A 21,690-nucleotide genomic window follows, 5' to 3' on the forward strand; every position below is an offset into this window, starting at 1 on the left:
GAATAGGGGAAACCTTGTTCAAGTCTAGTGATCCCCACTACACTTCACTTAAGGTTGTGTATGTGTGAGAGTTTTATTCTTTATTCTTGTTGATTGATTTTTAATTTTTTGCTTTGAGTTTGTATTCATCTTCTTCTCTTCTTCTATATTGTCTATATATATTTGTATTTTAAGCATAATGTTGTAATTTTATTTTATCAATCACCTTGTGCAATTGTATTTCTTGTCTAGAGTTGTAGTATTGTTTTCTATTATTTCCATTGAAATATGATATTCTCTAACAATAAAAAACTTATTCTAATTTTCAATGGAATGAGAAACTATCAAGATCTTGTGAGGATTCAACTTTAAAAGGTGGTAAGACAAGTTAAGTGTAAATGTAGGTGCTACAAGCCACTTATGGATAAGAATGATAGTTTATCTTTATATACATTATTTTGTATAATAGTGATGAGATTTATTTTATATATAAGCATGTTTCCATATGAATAATTGTGTGTAGAAATTTTAACATGTTAATATAATATGAGGTATATGCAATATAAGATATATTAGTATGTTGCATATTAATTCTTATATGAGAAGAATATTTGACATATTTTATGAGCTATATATGACATGGCTATATAATTGTTTTGTGAAATAATGTAGTCCTTAGTGATAATCTACAAAATAGAGTTATTTTATCATATTTTGTAAGTTAATTGTTGCTTAGTTCTTGAGTTTTTAATTAATTTGTTAAGTTTTTTAGTCATTTTGAATTTATTAGCTTTATTTTGATTTTATAGATTTTTGTGTGTTTGTATAGTTATTTTGTTGTAGTTTAATTATTTAAACTATTGTTGTTTGATTAGAGGTAAAAAAGATATTATTTTATTGAACTTAAATGTCAAAGTAAATTAAATTTGAAGTAATATATTCATGAAATTAATGTTGTATAATTTATTGTTGAAAATATTTAATTTAAATTTAGTTTATGATTATTTAGAAAATATTATGTATTTTTTGTGCTTGGAATTTCAAGAAAAGAAAATATATTTGAGAAGGAATGAGAAATATGACATTTTTGAAGAATTGAACCCAAGCTACACAACCAGGCCCACGCCAGAAGCAGCCCAGGCCCATTCCGCCTGCTTTCTTCTCTCCCCAATAGCTCCACGTGGGCCCGCGCCTCTCCATCTCGGCCTAATCCACAGACAGCACCAAGCCCAGGCCCACCTGCGCCTTCCTTCCCAAGACGCCTCTCCATCTCAGCCCAGAAGCTAGCAGGCCTGTGCCTCTCCTTGCCTCCCAACGCCCAGCAAGCTCAAAAGAGAGCATTCCTTGAGCCAAGTGGTTGTCCCTTACTTTGTCTCCTTGCACCGAATTCCCATTTTCAAATATGCATAAGAAAGCTACAATATTTACATCAAAATTACAATTTTATTATTTTTAATTATTTCATGTTTTATTTTGGTTTAATTCTTGTTTGTAGCCCCAATATAATTTACTTTTATTTTTTAGTCCCCATCCCCTCCTATAAATAGGAGTCTCATTTCAACATCTCAAGGGGACAATCTTTTACACCACTTATCCCATTTCTTCATTCTCTTTAGTTTTTATGTATTTTTAGAGGAATAATTTAGAGGCTCCTCTTCCAGACTTTCCTATATATGTTGCAATTTTTATTTTATTTTTTATAGTTATGAGTTTCTAATCCCATAAGATTATTAAGGTGGATGATGAAACATGATATAAGTAAATAATATTTATTTTATGTTGATCTCCCAAAAATGAGTAATGAAAAGTTTATGATTTATCTTCTTTTAAATATTTATTTCATCTATAATATCATATATTTACTTGGTTCTTAATTTTGTTAAAATATAATAATTTTTTATTAAGCGTGGTTCATTAAATTGTTCACATCTAATTTTTAGAATATAAATATTATATTTGACTTAAGATATAACATTATTTGATATTTGTTGTTTCATTAAATTGATTCACAATTAATGCTTTGAAGTTATATTATTGAAGTGAAGGAAAATCTATATTTTTGAATTAAAGAGAGCTTAAAGAAAATACATTTTTTGTTGTTGTAAAAGATGGTTTGATTGGTTTTAACTATCACTAAAAATTGGGAAGTTAACATATTTAAAAATATTATTAATTATATTTTGTGGATTCCAAAATTTTAATAATTTTATAAATAACTATTAAAAACAATACTTTTTAGTTTAGTTTATTTTTTAGTATTTTATTTCTTTATTTTAAACCAAAATCATATGAATCTTTGGAACTAGGTTAGGATTATACTAACTTTAGTTTAAATAGTTTTCTTTTTTATTTTAAACAATTTTTTTGGGTTTGATATCATTGCTTACACAAACTCTATATTATATATACGATTTGTGTACTTGCGATTTACATATTTAAAACATACCCATTTTGGGTCCAACACTTAGACATGTGAACATGTGAATTATCATATGTGTATGATATTTGGGATTTATATTTACTTAACAATATATGTGAATGAAGATGCATATTAATATGATAAATCACATATGTTGACAATTTGAGATATAAACATGTTAGTAAAGTATTTACAAATATTTGTGAGATGTTAATAAGTATATATTTTATCCAATTACATTAGTAAAATATTACATATTATGCATAATAATACCTACTAATTATAATATATGCCCCCGTAACTATCTATCCCCAAAATATACCATTTTGTAATTATTGGACTCAATTGCCCCTCTCATTAACATCCTCCATTTCTCTGTCTGAATTGTATGTTCTACATATAAATTTTAAGATTTTACATGATCTAATCTTGTAGAACTCGAAAAAAATACCAAAATTAAAAAAAAAAAACCATCTGAAACTGATATTTGAGTGAAAAGATATGAACCTCCAAAGTTTTCGTCAAATTTCAGCGCAGAGCATCGATTTTGCATTGTCTTGGCCAAAAATCAAGTTTTTATGATTGCAGCGCAAGAGCATCGAAACAACATTGATTTGGCATCGAAAAAGTATCGTTTTGGCAAAAAGAAAAAAAAAAAAAATCAAGTTTTCATGATTGGATCGCAAGAGCATCAAAACAGCATCAATTTTGCATCGAAAAAGCATAATTTTAGCCTCATCATACGAATACTCACAAGTAGACTCTCACTAATCCTCAAGCAAATGACAATGAGTTACTATAACAAGTATTTTCTTATTCTTCTATCCTCATTCTACTATACTGAATTTCCTAAGGTCATCCCACTTAATAACCATGAAACTAGTTGCCTAGTTCGACCTACAAACTTTCTCTTGTCATTCCTCATGCACATAATCAAACTTAATCTCATAACCTTGTCAAATTCTTATCCTTTGTACAATTCCATAAATTCTAACCACTCATGTATCCCAATTTGCACGCTCATCACTATTATGGCTTTGTGCTCATCCATTCATGAATCATCCAGAGAGAGGCGGCTCCATCTGTAGGTTAATATAGATGAAATTCTTACAATATATTTGCTACCTTTAGATATACTTGTTGCTCTTCAACTGAATTACATTAAAAGCGTTTGGCTTAACCCTCATGTTTGGTAGCAATTAACATGAACTTATTATAGATGAGACTTTATTTATTAATATTGTCAACTATTCACTTATCAAAACCTTGTTCTTACCCTTTGAACTCTACACTTGATGTATAAAAGCTTTGAGTTGGGTTGCCATCATTAGGGAATCTATTTGTCAAGGAGTTTTAGTCTCATCCCTCTATTTGTAGAATTAAACGAATCTTTCCCTAGAGGTTTTGTAACGACCCGACTTAAAACCAATTAATTTACTAAATACTCCATATTTAAGTAAATTATTTCATATATATATATTTATTTAAGAATACAAAAATTTTACTGAAACTCCTTTAAAAACAATCATGAATTAAAACACCTTTTACAAAACATGCAACCCAAGATCTCGATATTTAAAATAAATAATCTTTTATATGCATAACGTAAGTAAAAATACATGGTTTAAGATTCAACATAAAAACCAAAGTTTAAAGACCTTTGAAACAATAATACATAAGTAGCAACCCCTTGACCCCCAGGTCAACAAATCACGACATGCACACATCTGACTAAGCTTGCTCCAACTCATCGCCTCAACAAACCACACTTTTGCCCTTACCTGCAACATAGATCATCTGTGAGCTAATGCACAATAAGAAGATCTATGTAGGTCACAACCCCAAAGCCCAATCATAAAACATACAATAGCTCAGCTATCACAACCTAAGTCATATACTACTCATAATCTATGCCTTAACATATTTAGTCCCAAAACAAATCATGTCGTATCATAACATAATCATAGCATAACTTAGCATATCATAGCATAACATAACATATTCATAGCATATCACAATACAATCATAACACATATTACTGGTGTTGTTTCGGCCGTAAACCAGTGCTAATCTGGTCAGTTGTGCAACAAAGCACGAATTAACGTAAGCATGCATTTTCATATCCTAAGTATGCAATTTATCGTAACATGAGCATGGATTTTCATATCATAAGCATGCTATGCAAACATAAAGCAATTCACACATATCATAATCAAAATGTTCATCAAAGAAACAACGTAAGCAAGTGTTGACATTTTATAGTAGCGAGTGGCGTCCCACCGTAAACCTCCACGACCTTGGACACCTACCTGTTTCGATAACTACCCTGCCCCAAACTTACCAAATACCAAACAATGTCATAACATAAACATAAATCATAGAAAATCCGCGTAATTAAATTCACACACCCAAGTTGACGTAAGCATGAAACAATGTACATAAGCATGTAATACTCATAAAGTCATAACATTCATGGAAATATTATAGCCATAACCATAACATACATAAACATAATTAGATCACACATAATAATATTTGTGCCTTCAAATGCACACCCTGTGTTGCAGTGACCACTCTTCTTACCTCAAGTCGAGCAATGACACAATCACCTCCCTTCAAGTGCCTTGGCGAGTCCTAAATCCAAAACATACAACATATATCATTTAGAGACTCACAACTTAAACCAAAAGTCATGAACCAAATCTTACCCTTCATATGACCCAATCAATCTTATATGGTCCTTAAGAAGGTCCTAAAATTGTCCCCAAGAAGTTAGGGAGGAAGTCCCAACAAACCCCACTTGAAACAGCCTTAAAACACACCCCACTCCCCAAATATGTCCATGTCACTGCGAATGCTAATATTTGGGCGCTAGGGCACTATTTAAACCCATAATTCAGTGGCGTCGGGCACTACAATGCTCCTAAATGGCGTTGGGGCGATAATTCATAACCTACCCGCCAGCTCAACTTCGAACAACCATAACTTTTTCAATATAAATCTATTTTGGACTATTCTTTTTGGATTTTTCTCATCTTGAAAGCCTCTATATCATCATAAATATTTTAAAGATAAATAAAATACCGAAAACACATGAGAATCCCCTAACTCCATACCCTAACATATCTAAAGCAATAAAACTTCTTCTTCCCCCAAGTTATTTTTCCAATCTTCAAAACCAGCAATCATAAATTAATAAACTCAACCCTAGTATGTTTCTAATCATTATAGATTGATACCTTATTATATAACATGTATATAAATCAATCATCCCATCCTATCATGCTTTCTAATAAAAACAAACATTTCCACAACCCAAAGCTTCAAGAATAATCAAAGACACTTTAATAGTGTGAAAATGTCTTACTAAGATCATGTCTAACCACCTAAGCCATGAAAATATTCTCCCAAAGCATCCTAAATGAGCCTCCGCGTGAGTACCTGATGATCCATACGCATATGAATAGATTCTTCTTCTCATTCCTCAGATCTTGAACCGTAGTCTAGTATAGAGAGAGAGAGAGAGTGTGAAAGAGAGTTCTTGATGCAAATTAAGGAGCTAATGGAACTGTTCATAATCATCATGGATGTGGTTTTCCAAAGATGCAAGGAGTAGTCTCCAATGATCCACTAAGGTTGCCTAGTGGGTAAATTATAAGACTTAGAGCTAAACGTTTCAAAGAGGCTCTAAATGGGTTGATTCAGCAAATAGAACTATCTGTTTCTTCATGGGTGCCCAACTTAGGCACAAACCAAAATAAAGAATGCCCAATTCACATTGTCAAGATTATAGAAGACATTTTTTGAATAGAATGCGCGTTCATATGTCTTGGAAGACACAAAAGTATCTTATTTAAGTCTATTTACACCTTGAGAATGCTTCAAACAACTTCCAAGACATGGGTGCACATTTTTCCTTAGGTCTTGTTTCAATGTTTTTAGTTGTGAATTTATTGCAGTTTTATGGTTTCAAGTTAGATTCATGTATGGGTCTTATTTTAATTGTCATTTATTCCTTTGTGAGCGAATTTTCCTATATATAGGAGATAGAACCAAGTATTGTATGTTGGAATCAAGTAATCAGATTGAGAGAACTTTTAGTTAGTTATTTTGTGTGCTTTTTTGTTCTTGAGAAGACTTTGAACTTATCAAGATTATTTCTTGTGGAGTTCATCAACTAGACTTATCATTTAGATTCTTAAGTAATTCTTAAGTGTCTTAGTGTGGCGTCTTCACATTTCGTAGTTCTTGGTTCTTATCCCTTTATAGATAATGGGCCAGAACTCAAGTTACTTGTTCTTTGCAGAATTTTTGGTTATATTCCATAAGTTTTTATCGGGTTTCATCACATGTGTGTGTGGGCTTCATATCAGTTGGTAATCACAACTTTGGTTCTAAGGCAAGTTTGACCATCCATTTGCTTGCTTTCTTTTGATTTAGTTAAAAAAAAAGTTTATGTTGTTTCAACAATTTCAAGTTTGTGGAATTATATTTGTATTTGGGGTTCATCAAGTTTCTAGGTTTGTTTAAAATTTCTTTGCAGCATATAAAAAAAAGCGTTAAAAAAAAGCTTCAAAAAAGAAGTAGAGAGAATTGCTGCTATCTTCATTATCAATTCTATTCCTTATCTTTAGTTTCTATTCTTTGTCTTTATTATCATATATATTCCTGGTCTTTCTTATCATTACTATTCCTTTTTACCTAACATCATTTGGTCTTGAACTACTCATTTCCACCACATACTCTAGTTTTTTTAAGAATCATCTATTAATCTTTTGATTTGTTCTTGTTGTTCTTCCATTGAATTGCTAAAAGAGTGGAAAAAGGCAAGAGAGTGCGAGGACATTATTCGAAAAAAGCCATATTGAGAGTAGACACAAGGGTTAAGTGTTACATAATTTTTTGAGTGAAAACACGTGAGGGAGTGCTTGTGAGGTCTTTAACAATGTCTTGAAAATTTTATTATTTTAATATGTCCAATCTTCAAGCGAATTACAACGAAGAAATTCAACAACCCACTCACAACCTATAGATGGAAGCATTAAAGGGAGAAATGAGGTGAATGATGCAGGCTAAATTTGAGCAAATACATACAAGAATATATAGACTAGAAGGAGTTAACAGAGAGAACACTCAAGATGCTTCAAGGAGGCAGGATCATAGACGAGATCAATAAGGAGAACAAAGAGATGATAATGCTCTTGATGATGACAATGAAGGCGAGCCCGTTATTGAAGGGCAGTTGCTTGTAGCAAGGTGAGTTCTTAGTACTCAAGTCAAAGAAGAAGAAAACAACCAGCATGAGAGCTTGTTTCATACTCAGAGCTTTGTCAATAAGAAAGTTTGCAATTTTATAATTGATGGAGGAAATTGTACCAACGTAGCAAGCACTGCTTTGGTTGAGAAATTGTCACTTTCCTCCATGAAACATCCACCCCTTATCGACTTCAATGGTTAAATGACAGTAGAGAAGTCAAGGTGACTTAGCAGGTGTTGGTAGCATTTTCTATTGGCAAATATGAGGACCAGGTGCTTTGTGATGTAGTTCCGATGCAGGTGTTAGGATTAATGCCCTAAAAATTTTGTTGGTTTTAAATAAAAGTACACTTTTATTATATTGAATGTTATAATTATTGTTTGAATTAATTATATAATAATACCAAGAAAATTCCTTATTCATTCACGAGAATATGATCTTGTATTAGTACTAGAGAATTAAGATCTTATATAACGAATAAAATAGTTAGTAACATATTAAAGTAAGAAATCTTTAATGAATGGTTACTAGTACGGTTTTGTAACGTCCTCCTAATCCAGGATCGTTACATTGTGTACTTTAAATTGTGTCAGACTTGCTAATCAAGTCATTTGGTTATAAACGTGTAACTAAGGTTAAAGTCAAGGGTTAGGGTTAAAATTTTTGGTCAAGGAACTATTGACTTTCATTTAAAAAGTTTCATACGTACATGGGACCCCAAAATATTACAAACAAGTGTTTAAAATGGTGTATATACATCAAAAGTTACAACCGGCTGACCTAAGCAGCAAAATTAGGGCTACAACCTTAGTTCCTCTAAGTAATCCTCGATCGTGGTGGATGAACAGCCGCATATGTAAATGAAGGTCTCCAACTCCTGACTGGTCAAGCTTTCCTTTTCCCAACTCATGGCTGGTCTCCAAAATCGCCACCGAAGCTCTCCAACTCATGGCTGGTCAAGCTTTCCTTTTCCCTTACCTGCACCACATAGCACCCGTGAGCCAAGGCTCAGCAAGAAAACTTAAACATGTGCATGAACATAAAATACAGATTTCCAGATACTTATCTAGCATGCCCAGCAGTAATAACCTACTCATACAGGGCTACAATTACAAATAAATAGTCATTGTACCATTCGGGGGCCACTGCCTTGAATTGTTGACCATAGAGTCAACCCCGGGGCCCTATGCCCTAGCTATGTGACCACAGAGTCACCTGGGGCCCTCTCCCTTAGCTCTGGGTAACTAGCCATAGAGCTAGCCAAACACTTTTGTTTTCCAAAGACCATTGTGTTGGCCAACGTAATAGTACATTGCTGATTTGGGCCTAAGCCATTCGACCAGCGTGCAGTGCGCTATCGCCATCCTTGACTAATAAATCAAGCCCTGAACCAGGTATTCGGATACAAATACAAAAATAGATATAGATAAGCATACTTCAGACAATACAAGTATGCATACATATTAATCACATAACATCATCAAGATTGCAAACATAGTAATAACCATGCTCCTTAACGGGGCCAAGCCCTAGCTACACAAACCGTGCGAACAATCATGTAACACTTAATCAGGTACAAAATATTCAAGTATGTTTAATCAACAAGTAAAACGATAACTTAAACATGTTCATTCTCAAGGGCCCAAGCCCTATCCATAATCATAGTCAACAATTGGGCCAAGCTCTAATCACACATATATCACACATTGGGTGCAGTTTTCTTACCTTAGGTCCGAGTATAGTGTAAAATAAGAATGACCCTCAAGCACGATACTGGTTATGAGCCCCCTAGCGATAACCTAGTCACAACCATAATATAGGATTTCGTCAATAACGAGAAAATAAAGGCTTCCGGACCGAGTCCTAGCCTCTGGGACCTCGAATTCTACTAAACTGGGTAGTAGAATCGATCCCAAGACCTTATGAATAAATTTCCATCATTAAAAACCCATGGTGGCCAAAACAACCCAGTCGAGCCATGACCTGCCCTTGAGGGTCACGACGCGCCCCTCAAGTCAGAGGCCCCCTTCCCCTGGAAATGGGACACGAGTCATGACCTGCCCTTGAGGGTCGCGGTGCGCCTCCCACACAGAAGCCGCCAATGGCCCTGGGTTTGGTTGGGTCTTGGTGCCCCAAGAATAGGGCCGCGACGTGACCCTGCGAACTCAGAATTCCTCCATTTTTTTCCAGCCAAACTCAATCAAAACATACCCAAATCAATCCTAAAATCATAATTCAATCCTCATAACTGATCTAACATCTTCCAAGCAACAAAACCCAACCTAAAACTTGATGAAAAAGCCACCCAAAATTCACAATCTATCACTTGAGCCACAAAGCTCAAGAACACTCAAAAATCAAGGAAAACTTGACAGAATATTAACTCAAACGGGGATTAAAGCTCTACCTCTATTGTAAATGATGCTCTCCTAGCCGCAACGAGTCCCAAATCCTAACCCAAACCTTCAATTCCTAAGTCTTCAGCCAAGAATCTTCTTAATTCCTCAAGAACTTCACTCACAATTGAGAGAGAGTGAGAGAGATAGAGAGAGAGGGAGTCTGTTGGATGAGCTGCTTCAAGTGTTTGTTGTGTTTTATGTTTTGTTTCCTTAAGGCTTAAGTAACTTAAACTAATCCCGAGGCTCGGTGTACGAAAAATGTAGAGTCCAAGAACTTTACTTAGCTAGTTAGATAGTAGTAGTAGTAGTAGTAGTAGTAATAATAGCTAGTAATAGTTGTAGTATGTTTATTACTGTGGATTTTGGTTCAAACCGGGACATAGTTGAACACTCGTAGCAACACTTATATATTTTATAAGTTTAACCTATAGTTTAAGAATATTAATTATAACATAAGGTTTTATTAATATAGTTGATTATCAAGATGATATTTATTGTACTATAAGGTTTAGATAGACCCAATAAGATAATGACACTTGTCATGTGCATGTTTATTGAGAAATTAAGTATTTTTGAGGAATAGTTTATTAAGAGTAATATTTGAAAATCCCAGAGTCTGCCAGCAGCTTTGAAATCGTTATAGGACTCAGTCAAAGTTATTTACTCAATTCAAATTAGGCTGAAAAAGTACAATTACATGTATAATATTTCAGCGTATGCCGATATATCGCAGCTCTAAGGGGTGATATATCGCCACTCAGGGAATACGAAAAACACGTAACTTCGTACGAACACTTCGACGAGCCTCGGGAACATAAGCCCATGTGATATATCGCCTACCATGGGCGATATATCGGCTCTAGGGCAAGGTTTTTGAATGGTTTTGAAACCGAGCTCATTTTATTCCATAACCTCTTGATAAGCCTCAGAATCTTTTGACTGAGTCTTAAGCCTTTGCTGAACGATATTCAAATGATTTTCAATTAAAAAGTCAGTATTTTTATTCAAGCTAAATGAAGATCTTTTCATTCTTGAACTCTATAAATAGGACCTAGTACTCAGCCATTTCTTCATTCTTCAAGCTGAGTTCAGAGACTTCAAGCTGCTAGGTTTACTTTAGAGTGTTAAAACACTTGGGTTGGGGTTATAAGATTTATCATTTTAAGCTTATTTAGCACTTGGGAAGTAAGGATAATAGTTTGTATTCCGATATCGAGGTGTAGTTTAGTTATAGTGCATTCAAGGTATTCCTATTTCTAGTTCCTTTTTGTATTGTTTCATTAGTTTTTATAGTTTTTCTCTACTCAATTCCTAACTCGCTGTTTTCGTTCGTGGTTAGGCATCTAAGTTCTTTGAACTTGAGGTTTCTTGTCGGTAATAACCTTCTCGGTGGTTTAGTTCATTCATTTTCATCTTTTTCTTTTAGAATACTCACCTTTCTATTTATGTTTTTTAGGAGTGTTCCAAAATCCCGTCCTTGTTCTCACATCCCGGTATTTGGTAAGGAAAATAGGATAGTTATTATATGCTTATATGATTATGCTATAGTATGTTTTATATATGTTATGATATATGTATGTTTTGGGGCTTATAGTTGCTTAAATAGAAAACCCCAACACTTCTATGTTTTTGGGGCTTATAGTTGCTTAGCTAGCAAACCTCATTGTATTTTGAGGCTTATAGTTGCTTAGTTAGCAAACCCCAATAGTTACCATGTACATGGGTTAGAATTATGATATATGTTTATAGTATATGTTATATGTTTATAGCTTATGTTTATGCTTATGTTTCATGCTTGTAGTAGATTTTCCTTGCTAGGCATTAAGCTCATTCCTTTGTTTTATATGTGCAGGAAAATAGTTATGGTAGCGGGAGATTCTTGGCAGCTTGGGATTGTGCATTGAGGAAGGATGGATTCGGTGGACTGCGTGAACAATTTGAGGATGAAGTTGTTTTTAGTCATTTCAATTATGCTTTATATGTATTTTTCCGCACCTGATCTTGTATCAAATTTATTTACAATTTAAGATATGTTTTATTTTCAAAACAATGGGATCCCATATCCTAACCAAATTTTATGTATTTTAACCTTGGTTTTACAGTTTTTAATAAAGTTATGACTATTTTGTATGTAAGTTTTCCTAAGAATAGTGTGTATGTATAAGTAGTTTTAATGGTCCAAAGTCTAGAATAAGTTGGGTCATTACAGTTGGTATCAGAGCACGGTTCATTCGCATGAAGTTCTCCTCAATACACACACTCAAAGCTCTGAATCTGACCTCCAAGTAAGTATTTATGATTATAGTTATTATGTTTATAAGTATAGCTACCGATTTTAGCCTTTATGTTTCAGTTAAGAATGAATGGAGCATTAACTTATGAGGATATCCGAGCCATTAAGGCTTTTAAAAAGAATTAGAGAACCGAGAAACACCGTAGGAGTGCTAGAAAGAATCACTCGAAGACTACTTCTGTTCCACAGGGAGATAGGTCACCTCCAAGAATCTAAGCAAATCATGATGAGAGTTGCGGAGCAATATATTTTAGTGATTAGATTATTTAAAGATTACCCTATTGTAATTGCAACCTTAGAAGAAATTTGGGAGACCATAGATGACGAAGATGAATTGCCGGTAGCTATGAGATATTATTTTCTCATACTTAGTCACTTCAAAAATGGAATTTCAATTTACAAATGAACAAAAACATAGAATTTTTACGAATCTTCCTCGAGGGAATTTTGAGGCACAAGACAATGATGACTATGAAGAGATAGATGACGATATGCTAGATGAAGGATCAGATGTAGAAGATCCCGATTTTTAGAATAGACTAGTTTCATTGTTTATTTTAATTTATTATTTGTTTTCTTTTATGATTGTAAATAGTGAAAAATTTCTTTTCCAAATTGATATCATGGTTATTTTGTTATCATGTATGAGTTTGATTTTTTTGCAATCATAATAAATAATAAATTTAATAAATAATGACTAAGTTCGGTGAGGATGGATACAAATCAATAAACCAAGTTTCTATATTGAGAGTTAAGGGGCCATAGTAGTGGGAATGATTTTACTGATCCCAGCCCTCCCTCAATATGGTTAACTTTGGAACAAAGATGAGTTTCGAGCCTTAGAATTAAGTCATATAGGATGATTAGAAATAGACTTAGAAAATAAAGATGGCTTATTTTTCTAAGTATAGAAACCCACTATAATAATAAAGAAGGCTTATATACTTTTCATAAGAAGTCATAATTAATAGGTTCGAGTTATGTTTGTTTGGATTAAGTTTTTCCTTAGAGCCTATTAGGGTAAAGTTTTAACATATTTTTCTCAACTGTTAGAACTCTGCTGCGATGTCACTCCGAAGATCTGCTCGCACCAATGGAAATGCCTCCAACACTGCTCTGGTGAACAATGAAGCCCCTCTGATTCGCAGAAGGGGAGTACGTAATGCTGCCAGCCGCAATGCGTTGCCAACGCCACCAATTGACAACACTGCAGAAATCGCCAGACTGCGACAACAAGTTGAGGAGTTATTACAGTAACAACGACAATAGGCTCAGCCTCCGCCTCCACCACAACCACAGCTGCAGCAAATGGCCCCAGCACCCCAGCAAGTTGGTTGATATGGGGGATGGCCAGTGGCAAACTATGCGCCATATCAAGTTCAGCACATAAAACCAGTTTATGAGCGGTTTCGTAAGCAACATGCTCCAAAATTTGAAGGGACTACAGACCCCTTCGAGCAGAAGAGTGAATTAGAAATGTGGAGCCAATCCTGACGCACATGAATCTAGGCAACGCGGACTGCATATCCTGCATTTCATCTCTGCTCAAGAAAGATGCCAGAATATGGTGGGACCTAGTCCAACAGACGCATGATGTTGCCACCATGACTTGGACCCGATTTGTGGAGTTGTTCCACAAAAAGTATTATAATTCGACTGTCATCGCTTCAAGAGTCGAGGAGTTCGCTGGCCTGAAGTAAGGAAGTTTATCAGTGAAAAAATATGCTCGGCAGTTTGACCGATTAGCTAAATTCGCACTGGAAATGGTTCCAACTGACTATCTGAGGGTGTCTAAGTTCGTTAGAGTTCTTCGACCAAAGATCGAGATAGGGGTTAAGCTAGCAAACCCAGGGAAATACTACCTATGCCGATGTTCTAGAGACGGTAATAGAAGTACAAAGGCTGCTGGCTAATGTTAGTAAAGAAGAAGCCAGTAAGCCTGAGCCTAGACAGCAGAGTCAACCTCAGACTAGTCGGAATAACAACCATAATAACAACAACAATCAGCCCATCAACAACAATAACTGTCAGAAAAGAAGGCATCCGACAATAAGCAGTTCGGCAGCGATAAAAGGGCATGAACGAATAATGGAAGCAGTAGGTCGGGTTATGTAGAGTACCCGTAGTGTACTAAGTGCCAGAAAAAACATCCTGGTGAATGCCGGGCAAACACCAAGGGATGTTACAATTGTGGTCAAGAAGGACACTGGAAGAAAGAATGTCCTCAACTCAAGCTAATGGGGAAAAAGGAAGATAAGATGGTTCCTGCCAGGGTATTTGCCTTAACCCAAGGAGAGGCTGATGCTAGCAATAAGGTGGTCACAGGTTAGGTTTCTATCCTCAATAATATATGTTATGTATTATGTGATTCAGGAGCCACTCATTCGTATATCTCGTTAGGAATGATGGAAAAACTAGACAAACCTTGTGAAAGATTTAAAACTAGGTTTGTAACCGAGTTGCCTTCGGGAAAAATAGTTCTATCATCACGGATAGTACGAGGCGTATCGATCAAGATTGAGGACGGAGAATTAGAAGGCGACCTGATAGAACTGGAGATCAAGGACTTCGACGTGATACTAGGCATGGACTAGTTAGCAAGGCATGGCGCGACCATCGACTACAAATGCAAGAAAGTGACGTTCGAGACTCCTGACGGCCAGAGACTATGCTTCATGGGACAAGTTTCAAGATTACACACACCGCTAATATCATCTCTGAAAGCTCAAAGAATGATAGAAAAAGGATGTCAAGCATTCTTAGCCAGCATCACAGACGTAGTAAAGGAAATACAACTTAAGGTTGGAGACGTCTGCATTGTAAGAGAATTCCCAGAAGTATTTCCCGATGACTTACCAAGGTTGCTGCCGACTCGGGAAATTGACTTCATGATAGAGTTAGTACCAGGCACCGAGCCTATCTCCAAGGCACCATACCGGATGGCACCTACAAAACTCAAGGAGTTAAAGACGCAGCTACAAGAGCTCCTAGACTTGGGTTTTATTAGACCGAGCCATTTGCCATGGGGAGCACTGGTTCTATTTGTGAAGAAGAAGGACGGAAGCATGCAGATGTGCATAAACTACCGTGAGCTGAATAAAGTAACGATTAAGAGTAAGTACCCACTACCCCGGATTGACGACTTGTTTGATCAACTCTGAGGTGCGATCATATTTTCAAAGATTGATTTACGGTCCAGGTACCATCAGCTCAAGGTGCGGGGAGAGGATATTCCTAAGACAGCTTTTAGAACTCATTATGGGCATTATGAGTTCTTAGTTATGTCTTTCGGTCTTACCAATGCTCTAGCCGCGTTTATGGACTTAATGAATAGGGTCTTCAAGGACTATTTAGATAAATTCATCGTAGTATTCATCGAAGATATCTTAGTATACTCCAAGGATGAAGTCGAGCACGAGGAACATTTGAGGTTAATCTTATCGCGACTAAAGGATCTTCAACTCTACGCCAAGTTCAAGAAATGCGAGTTTTGGCTTTCGCAAGTGGCGTTCCTCGGGCACATTATATCCAAGGACAGAGTTGCAGTAGACCCATCAAAGGTAGAGGCTGTGAAGGATTGGCCAAGACCAAAGAATGCGTCAGAAGTAAGAAGCTTTCTGAGATTAGCAGATTATTATCGGAGGTTTGTAGAGGGATTTTCTAAGATAGCCACTCCGCTCACCAACCTGACCCAGAAACAACAAAGATTCAACTGGAATGATAGATGTGAAGAAAACTTCCATATGCTTAAGAACAAGCTGTGCTCAGCACCAGTACTCTGTGTACTGACACCCAACGACAAGTTTGTAGTCTACTGTGATGCGTCGAAGCAAGGGTTGGGTTGCGTGCTGATGCAGAATGACAAGGTGATAGCCTACGCCTCAAGGAAGCTGAAGGAGTACGAGCAACGCTACCCAACTCACGATATGGAGTTGGCAGCGGTGGTCTTTGCGTTGAAAATATGGCGCCATTATCTTTATGGAGAACGGTGTGAGATTTATACGGACCACACAAGTTTAAAGTACTTCTTCACTCAGAAGGAGCTCAACATGAGGCAGTGCAGGTGGTTAGAGTTAGTAAAGGATTACGACTGCAAAATCCTATACCACCCGGGAAAGGAAAATGTAGTTGCCGATGCGCTAACTAGGAAGAATTTTGGAAGCCTAGCAGCACTGGCCAGAATAGAAAAGCCGCTACGACAGAAGCTGATCAATGCCGGAATAGAAATAGTTGTCGGCAAGCTGGCTAACTTGTCTATCCAGTCAATTCTGCTAGAAGATATACGAATTGGACAAGAGCATGATGACACATTAGTATTGCATATGGATGCAGTTCGAGAAGGTAAGGCCATAGATTTCTCAATATCAAGTCAAGGGTTATTGAGATATAAGGATCGGGTATGCATGCCAAATGATCAAAGGATGAAGATGACGATTCTAGAAGAGGCGCACAATGCCCCGTACTCAGTTCACCCAGGGTCGACCAAGATGACTCACGACATCAAGGCAATATATTGGTGGCCAGGGATGAAGAAGGACATAGCGGAATTTGTGTTTAAATGTCTAGTGTGCCATCAAGTGAAAGTAGAACATCAGTGGCCTGCAGTCTTATTGCAGCCACTTAGCGTACCATAATGGAAATTGGATGATATAGCTATGGATTTCGTGACAGGTTTGCCACGAACAAGTAAGCAGCATGATTTGGCTTGGGTAGTAATAGATAGACTAACCAAGTCTGCTCATTTCCTGCCTGTTAAGACCTCATACACAGCGAATCAATACGCAGACATCTATGTTCAAGAGATAGTACGATTGCATGGAATTCCCAAGACAATATTGTCGGATAGAGGATCGATGTTTACATCGAGATTTTGGAGAAGTTTACAGCAAGCCATGGGTACTAAGTTAAGTCTTAGTACAACTTTTCATCCTCAGACAGACGGTCAGTCCGAGCATACGATATAGATTTTAGAGGATATGCTACGCTCTTGTGTACTTGATTTCGGAGGATCATGGAATAAGTACTTACCGCTGATAGAGTTCTCCTACAATAATAGCTACTAGTCAACGATCGGGATGGCAGCTTATGAGTTACTTTATGGAAGAAGGTGTTGATCGTCTTTACACTGGGACGAGGTAGGAGAAAGGTAGCTCCTTGGTCCTGAAGCTGTTAGAAAAGCTCAAGAAGCAGTAATGCTGATTAGAAAGTGTATGCTCGCTGCTCAAAGTTGTCAGAAAAGCTATGCGGATGCCAAGCGATGCGATATGGAAATCAAGGTCGGAGATCAAGTCTTCCTGAAGATATCTCCTATGAAAGGTGTGAAGCGCTTTGGGAAGAAAGGCAAGCTTAGTCCCCGATTTATAGGTCCTTTTGAGATATTGGACAAAGTGGGAGCAGTTGCATATAGACTAGCCCTATCGCCAGCCCTAGCAGATAGCCACAACATGTTCCACATCTCAATGCTACGCAAGTATGTGTCAAACCCATCTCATGTCCTCAAGTACGATACAATAGCACTCCATAAAGACTTGAGTTACGAGGAACGACCGGTTAGCTTCCTAGATAGAGGGATGAAGCAGTTATGGTCCAAGAGTATTCCGATAGTCAAAGTCCTAAGGAGTAATAGTTCTGAACGGGAGGCAACGTGGGAGTTAGAGGAAGACATGCGAGACCGGTATCCAAAATTATTTGGTAAGTAAATTTCGAGGACAAAATTCTTTTTAGTAGGGGAGAATTGTAGAGTCCAAGAAATTTACTTAGCTAGTTAGATAGTAGTAGTAGTAGTAGTAGTAGTAGTAGTAATAATAGCTAGTAATAGTTGTAGTATGTTTATTACTGTGGATTTTGGTTCAAGCCGGGACATAGTTGAACACTCGTAGCAACACTTATAGATTTTATAAGTTTAATCTATAGTTTAATAATATTAATTATAACATAAAGTTTGATTAATATAGCTGATTATGAAGATGATATTTATTATACTATAAGGTTTAGATAGACCCAATAAGATAATGACACTTGTCATGTGCATGTTTATTGAGAAATTAAGTATTTTTGAGGAATAGATTATTAAGAGTAATATTTGAAAATCCCAGAGTCTGCCAACGGCTTTGAAATCGTTATAGGACTCAGTCAAAGCTGTTTACTCAATTCAAATTAGGCTGAAAAAGTGCAATTACGTGTATAATATTTCAGCGTATGCTGATATATCGCAGCTCTAGGGGGTGATATAACGCCACTCGGGGAATAGGAAAAACATGTAACTTCGCACGAACACTTCGACAAGCCTCAGGAACATAAGCCCAGGCGATATATCGCCTACCATGGGTGATATATCGGCTCTAGAGCAAGGTTTTTGAATGGTTTTGAAACCTAGCTCATTTTATTCCATAACCTCTTGATAAGCCTCATAATCTTTTGACCAAGTCTTAAGCCTCTCTAGAACGATATTCAAATGATTTTCAATTAAAAAGTCATTATTTTTATTCAAGCTAAATGAAGATCTTTTTATCTTGAACTCTATAAATAGGACCTAGTACCCAGCCATTTCTTCATTCTTCAAGCTGAGTTCAGAGCCTTCAATCTGCTAGGTTTACTTTAGAGTGTTAAACACTTGGGTTGGGGTTGTAAGCTTTATCATTTTAAGCTTATTAAACACTTGGGAAGTAAGGATAATAGTGTGTATTCTGATATCGAGGTGTAGTTTGGTTATAGTGCATTCAAGGTATTCCTATTTCTAGTTCCTTTCTATATTGTTTCATTAGGTTTTATAGTTTTTCTCTACTCAATTCCTAACTCGCTGTTTTCATTCGTGGTTAGGCATCTAAGTTCTTTGAACTTGAGGTTTCTTGCCGGTAAGTACCTTCTCGGTGGTTTAGTTCATTCCCTTTCATCTCTTTCTTTTAGAATACTCACCTTTCTATTTATGGTTTTTAGGAGTGTTCCAAAATCCCATCCTTGTTCTCACATCCCGGTATTTGGTAAGGAAAATAGGATAGTTATTATAGGCTTATATGATTATGCTATAATATGTTTTATATATGTTATGATATATGTATATTTTGGGGCTTATAGTTGCTTAAATAGAAAACCCCAACACTTTTATGTTTTTGGGGCTTATAGTTGCTTAACTAGCAAACCTCATTGTATTTTGAGGCTTATAGTTGCTTAGTTAGCAAACCCTAATAGTTATCATGTATATGGGTTACAATTATGATATATGTTTATATCTTATGTTTATGTTTATGTTTCATGCTGGTAGTAGCTTTTCCTTGCTGGGCATTAGGCTCATTCCTTTGTTTTATATGGGAAGGAAAATAGTTATGGCGGCGGGAAGATTCTTGGTAGCTTAGGATTGTGTATTGAGGAATGGTGGATTCGGTGGATTGCGTGAACGATTTGAGGATGAAGTTGTTTTTAGTCATTTCAGTTATGCTTTATATGTATTTTTCCGCACCTGATCTTGTAAAGAATTTATTTACAATTTAAGATACGTTTTATTTTCAAAACAATGGGATCCCATATCCTAACCGAATTTTATGTATTTTAACCTTGGTTTTACAGTTTTTAATAAAGTTATGACTATTTTGTATGTAAGTTTTCTTAAGAATAGTGGCTATGTATAAGTAGTTTTAATGGTCCAAAGTCTAGAATAAGTTGGGTCATTACAAAAAACGTTCTCGAGGGCAAAATGGTCAAAATTCCCGTATTCCCTCATAATCTCACTAACTCCAAATATATCCTCAATTATTCATTCCCGTTTCCCGATAACCCGATACTGTGCTAAATACCTAAAATACCCCTTGACTCGCCCCGAGTCGGGTATTGGGTCCCTTGTGACTTTCCCGCTAACTTGCTCCCTAGGATCGTCTCATGCCGAATAACCCAAATAAACTCACATAATAATGTGGTCTCTCACATATATCACATATATGCACATATATACAATTATGCCCATAACGTGCCAAATTATGAAAATTTCCCTTCTAATAAGAAATGGACCCACATGCATATTTAATACTCCTAAACATGCATAACTAGTTATATTATCATATAACTCACTTAATCACATAATCATACACAAACATATCATATAAGCATATAGTTCCATAGATCGCCATCCTGGCCCCGTAATTAAGGCCCTAAGCCTTATTAGGTAATTTGGGACGTTACAGGTTTGCTAAGCATACGAGATGCAAGTAATTTAGATTCAGATTAGTGATGTGGGTATAAATCTTAGTAAAAATGTTGTATATAATAGAGATTATATATGACATGACCGATAAGAATTAATTATCTTATATAAACTTGCCGTTTGACGTAAAGATTTAATTCTTATCATAATAGATGATTATTTGTAGATCAGGCTAAATCCTGAGTATTCATGAACTCTTGTTTATGTTTATTGGATCCTTTGATTCACTCGTTAAGGTCTCTTAGAATAATGAGGCTAATGACTTTTGTTTTGGAGATTCAATATCATGGATGGTTGGAAACACAAATTACAATATTGGAATCCATGCTTTCTTACGGATCGAATATTGGTTCCCTTAAGGGTTGATTCTGGAACTGAATAGTTATTGAGCTCAAATCTATAATTAGATTATAGATTAATTATTCACTAGTGAATTAATGGTACTTAAGGAACAACATGTAATTAGAAGGGTAAAATGGTAATTTTGACCAGCTCTAATTAACGAACCAATAATGGAGGACATAACTTCATATATTGATTATATCAATGGACTACTAGAGAAAACTCTGTAAATATAATTCTATAAATACTTAGAGTGCAATTCCATATTTATAGTGGAGTAATAATGGAATTAATAAATAAGATTATTAGATTAAAGAGTTTAATTAATAATCTGTTTTATTGGAGCTTCATTTTATAAGTCCATGGTCCCAGATCACCTCTGTCCTACACTGTCAAGGGTAAGAATGTCAAAAGAAAGATTTGTAAAGAGAAAGGACTAAGTTGTGAAGGAATTAATTTTTCAGGGCAAGGAAATAATTATGATATAATAATGGGTAATTGATTAATTGTGAATTAATTAATTATTTAACTATATAGTTTTTATTTTGAAAAACTATAGGTTAAAATTAATATTAATCTTGTTTGATTTAATATAAAGAGAGAGAATAATAAATATCTTCTTTATAATATGATATTTATTTATTTAATTTAAAACTGATATTTTAAGATAAAGTTAATTTTGAATTAATTGATATTTATGTTGGGATAAATATATTATCTTAAAAGTTGATTAAATAAACAAATAAGAAAATTAGGGAAACCCTGATAGGGCTGGGCGACACACTGTGCAGTACAATGTGTGGCGTC

Source organism: Humulus lupulus, chromosome 7 (genome assembly GCF_963169125.1).
Source record: "Humulus lupulus chromosome 7, drHumLupu1.1, whole genome shotgun sequence".
Classification (NCBI taxonomy): Eukaryota; Viridiplantae; Streptophyta; class Magnoliopsida; order Rosales; family Cannabaceae; genus Humulus; species Humulus lupulus.